Source organism: Phascolarctos cinereus, unplaced genomic scaffold (assembly GCF_003287225.1).
Source record: "Phascolarctos cinereus isolate Bilbo 61053 unplaced genomic scaffold, phaCin_HiC Scaffold_4;HRSCAF=312, whole genome shotgun sequence".
NCBI classification, from domain to species: Eukaryota; Metazoa; Chordata; class Mammalia; order Diprotodontia; family Phascolarctidae; genus Phascolarctos; species Phascolarctos cinereus.
Genome location: NW_027555847.1, coordinates 694,225,506 through 694,234,519, shown reverse-complemented (window position 1 = coordinate 694,234,519; position 9,014 = coordinate 694,225,506). Strand labels below are relative to the sequence as shown.

At 44.6% G+C, this 9,014-nt stretch overlaps 1 long non-coding RNA gene across 1 annotated transcript; it reads right to left on the bottom strand.

Moving 5' to 3' along the window:
- Nucleotides 1-2,022: 2,022 nt before the first annotated feature.
- Nucleotides 2,023-8,755, bottom strand: LOC110220369 (uncharacterized). Its single transcript, XR_013486461.1, has 3 exons — nucleotides 6,052-8,755; nucleotides 5,472-5,585; nucleotides 2,023-2,698 (listed from the first exon to the last, which is right to left on the bottom strand). It is a non-coding gene; the product is annotated as an uncharacterized LOC110220369 (long non-coding RNA).
- Nucleotides 8,756-9,014: the final 259 nt, after the last annotated feature.

Here is a 9,014-nt window from a genome sequence, read left to right as displayed (position 1 = left end):
TTGCTTATATGGGTTGCATCTATTATTAGAAATCAAAACATCTTAGTATTACTATGAAAAAAGTTTTCATTTTCCCCTCAAGGGCCCCCAAAAAGTGAAGGACCCCCAGGAGTCCCTGGCCCAGACTTTGAGAACCAGTACACTAGAAAATGCATCCAAAGGAGGGCAACAAGAGTGGGGAAGGTCCCTGAGCCCATGCAACAGGCAGATGAGTTGAAGTGATTGGGAATGGTTATCCCAGAGAGGAGAAGTTTGGGACAAGCATTGTCCTTGAGAAGATGCCTGTCTTCAAGTTTCCAAAGGACGTGCTCTGCTTGGCCCCAGAAAGAAGAACTGTGGGTGGAATTTGCAAAAAGGTAAATTGAGGCTGGATGTCTCTAACAGCTAGAGCTTCCCCAAGTGGAACAGGCTGCCTTGGGAAGAAGCAGTAGGGATTCCCCCTTACCAGAGGCATCGAGGTTAAAGGCTGGCGGATTGCTCTTGGGAAGGCTACAGAGAGGACTGCGGTTCACACGTGAGCTGGATTAGAGGGCCTTGGAAAGTCCAACTGCCATTTTACAGATGAGCAAATGGAGGCCCAGAGATGTCTAAGACCTTTTGAGGTCATGCAGATAAGTATTGGGAGTGGGGGGTTGGAACCCACGTCCTCTGGTTCCAAATCCACGCTGACTTAAGAGGCCTCCAGGGCCCCTCCCAACTCAGAGATTCTATAACTCTAGGATTCTGTCTGTATGGGAATAATCCTAACTGCACCAACCTGCTGGCTCTCCCTCCGCCCTAGCTGCTGGCGTGTCCCTCTGTACTGCCTCCCCAGAGCTCTAAGGATCCCTGACAGCCACCATCTCGCCTCCAGAAGACAGTCTTCTTTCTCCCTACTTCTAACGAAGGCTGATAAGACTCAGAGCAAATCACTCTGCCTGCCAAGGCCTGGCTCACAATTTGGAAGTGGTCCTGATGAGTGACCTAAACTTACCCATCCTTCTGTCCTCTATTACTGCTGGCTCTGCCCCAGTGGGAGGCCCAGAATATCTTTCCCACCCCCGATCAGCAGTTCAGATCCTTGATAAATGATCAAGGTGGTTAAAAACTTCCCCACCCTTGCAAAGAAGATGCCAAAAATGACTCTTCCCTTCCCCAAGCCTGTATCTGTAGTGAGATGGTCCCTTGGGAGCAAGAGCCAGGAAATTACAAGGTTTTCTGCTAACTCCACACACATCCTCACTTAGAATAGGTCAGTGAATAAGGGGCTATTAGCAGGATTAATTTTTTTAGTCTCCATATCAGCTGTCCACTGACCCCACTCAAAACATAGTGATGTCTGTCAGAACATCAGGGTTGGAGTGAATCACTGAATTGGCAGGGACCCCTGGCAGCCACATAAGCCACCCCATACAGAAAGGTGGTTGCCATTATCCATTATCTCTGCCAGAAGATCTGCAAGGAGTGGGGACCCTTGCCATACCCAGAAACAAGCCATTCCATTTTGGTGATTGTTAGGAAGTTTTTTCCATGACATACATTCAGCTAAGTGATTTCTCCCCATTATTGGCTCCAGGGGTCAAATGGAACCAGACATTGTCCCTTGGTAATGAGGAAGAATAGTAGATAGAAATTGGATTCAAGAAGACCTGAATTCAAATTCTACTTTAGGTGAGCCTCCTCATGGGAGGATATGGATGAGGACACAGAGTATTCTTCCACAGGCATGGATGAGTCACTATTCGTTTCATTGGAGGAAACTGGCATTAGTGACATCATGTATTCATTGCAGTTTTCTTTTACTTTAGTCCAGAAACTATTCTATGACCTGTAGTCACCTGGGATCCTGGGAGGTTAAGCTACTTGCCTAGGGTCACACAGCCAAAATGGGTCAGAGGTGAGAATTGAACCCAGGTCTTCCTGACTATGAGGTAAGCTCTTACTCACTGTGCCCTGGCGCCTTCTCACCTTGGTACTCTCTCAGCTGGAGAATTAAGGTTTCTTTCTTTTATTAAAATTTATTTATTTATATTTGGTTTTCAACATTCACTTCCATACGATTTTGAGTTCCAAATTTTCTCCCCATCTCTCCCCTCTCCCCACCCCAAGAGGGCATGCAATTTGATATAGGCTCTACATATATGAGAATTAAGGTTTCTGAAACACTCTACCTCTCTGATCTTATTTGAGCTTCAAGAAAACCTCATTGATGTATGAACTTTGAACCATTTTTTGTCCAGGTCCAGAATTTCATCACTGCCAGCAGCTCCCAGCATTTGAACTATTTAAACCAATGCCAACCGGCCACTCATCTGAAACTCAGTCATCTAAGTGACAGTCATGCCAATAGAGAATTAGGCACTGCAGGCATTGTTGATTTTCACAGATGAGGAAATTGAAACTCTGAGAAGTCACTTTCACACATATGGTTATCATAAGGATTTGAACACAGCTCCTCCTGACGCCAGGTCCAAGACTCTTCACTGGGCTACTCAACAGTTCTCTACGGAGCAGTGATATTTCAGAGGGCAATGATCTCACCAACACCTTCTTCCAGTTTATGTGTATGTTATGGTGGAAGGAGAAACATGGTTAAGGAATTTTGAAGTCTTCTGGAGCATAGGCTATGTACTGGGGAGTAGCATTAGACGAGGCTGGAAAGGTAGGTTGGGGCGTGAGCATGACGTATTGGATCATAGATTCATCAACAGAAGAAACCCTGAAAGTCAGAGGATGATAGAGACAAGTGATCTTGGAGGCCATGTAATCCACCCCGCCCCCCATTCATTCTACAGATGGGGAAACTGAGGCCTGCCTAGAGAGGTTAAATAATTGATTATAGGATCTCAGATTTAGAGACAGAAGATCCCTCAGACACCATCTAGCCCAACTCTTCTTCCATTTTACAGATGGAGAAATTGCAAGAAATCAAGTGACTTCATATCCTAGGAGCACAGATTTAGAGCCAGAGACTCAGATAATCTAGTCCATGCCATCATTTTATAGATGAGGTCCCAGGAGAGGAAGTGACTCACTTGGGGGTCACACAAAGAGCCAGAGAGGAGATGTGAACCCCTGGCTCCCGACCCAGCGCTCTGTGATAACTGCTTCCCGCTGTATTCTGCTAATGGCCTTCCATACTGTTGTGGTCAAAAAATCCCACTGCCCCCCCCCTGCAGATAGCCAGCACACAGATGGAAGACACACAGTCCCCAGGTCCACATGGTAGAGGAGGGATGAAGTTATTTGCATAACCTGCCCTACAAGCTTGTTAAGAAAGAACTTTGTTATCCTTGGAGGGCCACAGAAAGGTGAGTTACGATGATTGGCTATGAGAGGGATATGTGCAAAGCACTGCTTCAGAAAGGTTCCTTGTTTCCTAGCAGTGTATCCTCCCTCCCTGCAGGATAGAGTCCAAACTCCTCATCCTGGCATCCGATGTCTTCCATGACCTATTTCTAACCCACCTGCTCCACCTTGATTCCCACTGTGGCCTTATGGGAAATGAACCCTCTGGTCCAACAGGCCTGGCTCTCTCTTCTGAACACATCGTGTGCATTCCTGGTCTCCCACCTTCATGCTGTGCCCCTCTGCTGGAAGCCTTCCCTCATTTCTCATTTATCCAAACCTGACTCTTCCTTCAAAACTGAGCTCAAATGTCACTTTTGCTTTGAAGCCTTTCCAGACTGGTCCAGCCTTTGGCAATGAATTATTCCTTGCTCTGAACTGCTGGAAACTTATTATATACCATTCGTCTGACACAGGACACTGGTTGATTGATAATAATGATGATGAGTGAGAGCTAGCACTTTAAAGTTTGCAATGAGTTTTATGAATATCTTCACATTTGATCCCCACGACAACTCTGGGAGGGAGCTGCTATTATTACCCCCATTTTACATATGGGGACACTGAGGCAGGCAGGGGTTAAGGGACCTGCTCAGAGACACACAGTTAGTAAGCGTCTGAGGGTGGCTTTGAGCTCAGGTCTTCCTGACCTAAGTACAAGATTGGCTGGCTTTAGGGGGTGGGGGAAGATGGGTGTGTAATCACCTGTGTGACTATAAAATGAGGGAGGTCACAGAGTATCGTGAAGTTAGAGCTTGAAGGGACCTCACAAGTTATCTGCTCCAGCTGCTTCATTTTATGGATGAGGAAACTGAGGCTCAGAAAGGGTAATTTTCCCAATATCTTATGAGTTAGAAGTAGGAGGACCATGTCGGATTAGATGATCAACTCCAAGTCTATGATCTTGGCTAAGTCATTTCCCCCTTCTTAGCCTCAGTCTACTCATCTGTAAAATGGGAGAGTTGAACTCAGCAGCCTCTAAGTCTAAGTTTACCCTTCCAGGACTACTTTAGCTGAGTTCAGAGATGCTTTGCACCAAAAGGTTGATCATTAGGCGATCCATTTTTGTTTGTTTTCACAGCAATTTTTTCCCCACCACTCCCTAACACACCATTTCCTTCCTCTGCCCCTCCAACCCATCCCAGCCAGCTCTCATTCATCTGCAACCTGCTGGGGCCTCATCTGCTTGTCAGCCACTAGACTTGAGCCTTGATTTAAGCTTTCATTAAAGTTTAACTACAGGGAAATACTGCAAAAAAATCACCTGCCTCATCACAAATCACAATGTTATTATGGGCTGAAATAGGGGATGCAGGCATAGACCGGGTGGATTTCGTTGGGATTAAGTACAAAATGAATTTAAACCACCAGTCGCTTACACACTCCTCCAGTGATACCCTATAATGCTTTATGCATATAGATTTATATTAGCCGAAGTGCTGATTATTTTTTCCTCGCTGCACACCAATCGGGGAGTTAGACCCAAGTCATTACCAGCTCCCTCACCATCACGTCGGCCTTCCATAAAATGTCTGTCTCCAAGCTCAATAGCCAATAAGAGAAATGATGAATAATTTTCTGTAGACACTTATAATTGCTCACACTTCCTCCCGTGAATTTAAATAGCTTTCCTGAATTACTGCTTTTGACACAATCAATAAAGTTGAGTTATTGCTGTATCAGGCGATTTGGTAAAACATGGGAAACAGTGCTCCGGGCCAGCAGCAGATCAACAATCACCCCGTCTGACAGAGCAGCTTGACGGGATAGGGTGATGGGGAGGGGCAGGGTGCTACCTCCGGGCGGCCCAGACAATCAAATTCAATTCAACACACAATTATTAAATGCCTGCTATATACAAATGCATTTCCATAGGTCTTTGGGGCCAGCAAAGTGTATTTCTCATGACAATCCAGTATGGCAGCTAAGAAAAGAACTGGGATTCCCCATTTTACATTTGAGGAAACTGAGGATATGAGAGGCTGAGTATTGTCCTCAGTAGCATACAGCTTCTAAGTGTTTTAAAGTGGCACAGTAGAGATAGAGCTTGGAGAGTTTGACATGGAGATACTACTGGGTTAAATATCATCTCTATGTAGATAATTCCTAGATGGAGAGAGAGAAAACGTTTATTAAGCGCTTACTATGTATCCAAGCAGCTAGGTGGCACAGTGGATAGAGCACCAGGCCTGAGTTCAAATCTGGATTCAGCAAGGCCTAGCTGTGTGACCCTGGGCAAGTCACCTAACTCCAATTGCCTAAATAAATAAATAAATAAATGAACAAACAAATAAATAAGTAAATGAGTGAGTGAATGAATAAATAAAATACAGTCCTTCAAATACAAAGATTATACTACTAATCTATTAAAAAAAAATTAAAATTAAAACAGTCCCTGCCCTCCAGGAGCTGACATTCTACTGTAGGGGTTCTTAACCTGTGGTCCCCAAACCTCCCTGGAGAGATTCTGGAGGATCCAGGAACTTGCAAGAGGGGAAAAAAAAATCACACAGTTTCACATAACTGGTTTCCTTCGTCCTCCTATGTACAGGGTGTCACCAAAAGTCTTAATACAGGTCTAAACTCTTACAGCTTCAAACTGGTCTAAGACTTTTGAGACACCCTGCATTTTATTTTCTTCATTCAAAATATGGTTTTGAGAAGGGGTCCATAGGCTTGATCAGACATCTGTGACCCCAATAAATTTAAGAACATCTGCTCTACCGGGAGGAATTAACATGGACCCAGACAAGCAAGGAGGCAGCTTGTTAAAGTGGAGAGGAGATGTAGATTGGAATCCCATCTCAGATGCCGATGACCTCTGCAGCCTTGGGCACTTTTCTCAATGCTTCCTAGGCCTCAGTTTCCTCATCTGTAAAATGAAAGGATTGGATTAGATGGCTGTTGAGGTCTCTTCCCTTGAACATAGGCTCAAACTCTGCCTTGGATTCTTACTACCTGTGTGACCTCAGACAAGTCACTTTCTTTCTATGGCCTCAGTTTTTTCCTCCTTTGTGAAATTGTAAGTGTTTCCTCCATAGCCAGATGGTGTGCTGGAAAGAACTCTGGGCCTGGAGTCAGGAAGTCTCAAGTTCAAATCATACCTTAGACTCACAATAGCTGTATGACCCTGGGCAAGTCATTTAAACGGTTTGCCTCAGTTTCCTGATCTGTAAAACGAGGATAATAATAGCACCTCCACCACCCAGGGTTCTTGTGAGAATCAAACGAGATAATAATTGTAAAGCACAATGTCTGGCACATAGCAAGTGCTATAGAAATGGTAGCTATTATTAATTATTAGATGTAAATAATAAATATTATTACTAATTATTATTCAAATGGAGAGATTGGTCTAGATGGTCTCTGATGTCCTTTCTCCCTCTCTTCATGGTCTTAAATCAGTATAGATTAAAGACAAAGCTATTGGGAGGTTAGAATAATCAGACTAATTGCTGTCATAGCAGCCTCATAGGGTTGGTCGCTTTTTGGTCTAAACCTGTGTTTTCATTGATCCCTTTAGCAATTTGTTCTACAGCCTACAGTCTTATAGAGTTACTTAGAGCCTTGAGAAGGTAAGTGACTTTCCCAGGGTCACTCAGCTAGTGTGTGCTATAGTCAGGAGTTGAACCCAGGTCTTTCTGACCACAAGGCTAGTCCATTAGGCCAGGAAGGGTTACCGTGGGGCACATGAAATTCAACATCTACAAAATATTTTGTCAACCCCAAAGTGCTAGGTTACCTGATGGACACATCTCTCTGTGTAGAAAAGGCTGAGTACCAGTGGTTGCTGGGCAGTGATTTTCTTCAGCCAAGGTTGGGTCCCGGGTCAGTGTTCCCTCCCCATCCATCCACCTTCTGACCGGCTTCCCATCGGTCATCCGCAGATAGGTTCAGGCAGCAAAAGAAAGGCTGCCTCATGAGCCATGGTCAAATAGTATTAGGGAGGTACCTCTGCTGGGGTGAGCTGAACCGCAAAGCCAACCAGCGATGACTTGGGGGTTATCCGCCATTCAAAATGGCCTGTTCAACTCCATTTGCCCAGATAAAGAAAAGCTACCGTATGTATTAATCACCATGAAAACTCTGGCTCCAACATTTTCCCTCACCACCTGTTCGATTTGCTTTCTCAAAGCTTTCCTCCAACATCTACCGAGAAAACAGCCCACATTGGATTTCAGGCCTATAGGCTGTTTGTTGTTCCAGCTCAGATGCTCAGTTGGATGAAAATGAGCAAAGGCTCTCTGGGCCTCAATTTCTTCTTCAGTAAAATGGGATGATTAAATTTGAAAGCCTCTATGGCTCCCCCCAACTCTTAACCTGCGACCCCACAGCCCTGATGGCTCTCAGCCTGGTGTGACCTTGGTCAACTTTCTTCCTTTCTGCATGTCGGTTTTTCTCCTCTATATTAAGCAGGTTGGACGACATGACTGCTGAACTGTCTCCTAACTCTAAACCTAGGAGCCAATGATTCTAAGTTATAACCCCTCTCTAGACCTCACTTTCCCCATCTGTAAAATGGACACAGAAGATTAAATGGCCTCTGAGGTCCTTCTAGCTCTAGAATTATGATTCTGTGGCTTGGGTTCCAACTCTGCCTCTGTGTGACCTTGGTCAAGTCACTTACACTCAGTGGGCCTCAGTTTCTTCATTTGTAAAATGAGGGGTTTCCTGTCTGGCTCCAAAAGTAGGATCCTATGGTTCTATCTTCTAATTCCACTTCCTCCCAACTGATTTGTGGCTTCCCTTGTGTTCCTAGACCCCAAGTGAAAACAAAGCTTGAGAGGGAATTATGGGGAGGAGGGGGAATATGGGAAGTTTGTGAGGTGGAGGAAGGGGGCAGCTGAGAGGCCTGGTGTATGCTTGTTGTCATTCCCAGTAGACCAATCCCTCCCTCTGGACAGAGTCACCCCTGTCTCTGCGAACACGCTGGTCCACCTTGGGAAAATGATTTCCACAACTGTGTTAGCCTCTGCTCCGCCTTAAGCATCTCCTGGGCTCTTCCCAAACTGGCTGGCTCAGACACCCATTAATTTGCTTAAATATTATCCTACATATTTCCTTTGTTTCTGGGTACAGATGTCAAAGAGAAAAGGGCTTGGGGTGGGGGGGAGAAGAAGCTAAGCAGCTGCTACTCACCTTGTTAGCTGCAAATGTACTGCATGTGAGATGTGAGGATCCAGATTCAAATTCTGGTGTTGGCATTTACTACCTGTGTGATCTTGAGCAATTTATTTCTTCATCTGTAAAATGAGGGGGTTGTGTTGATGGCCTCTAAAGGCTCTTCCTGCTCAAAGTCTATGACTTTATGCCATAAAAATGAGGAATATTTTGGCTAACTCCTATTAGGAGTTGTTTTTCATGACCATTGGTCCAATGCCATTATAAGGAAATACCTATATAACAAAAATATTTCCAAGTCTGCACCAGTGACTTCCTTTTATTTTCAAGTAATATTCACAAACTTCTGGATCACATGAGATGGAGAATTAGACATTTTTTTTGATCCTCAAGACCTCTCAAATCTTTCCAAAACAGAAATTCTGCACCAAAGATATGCATCAGAGGACCCTGTGGAAGTTATAGCTGTATCCATGGTCTAGGATATCCAAAATTCAAAAAAAGGTAGAAAAATAACCCATGAACTGAGGCTCACTGTCCCTGAGCTTACTCATCACCCCTACTTT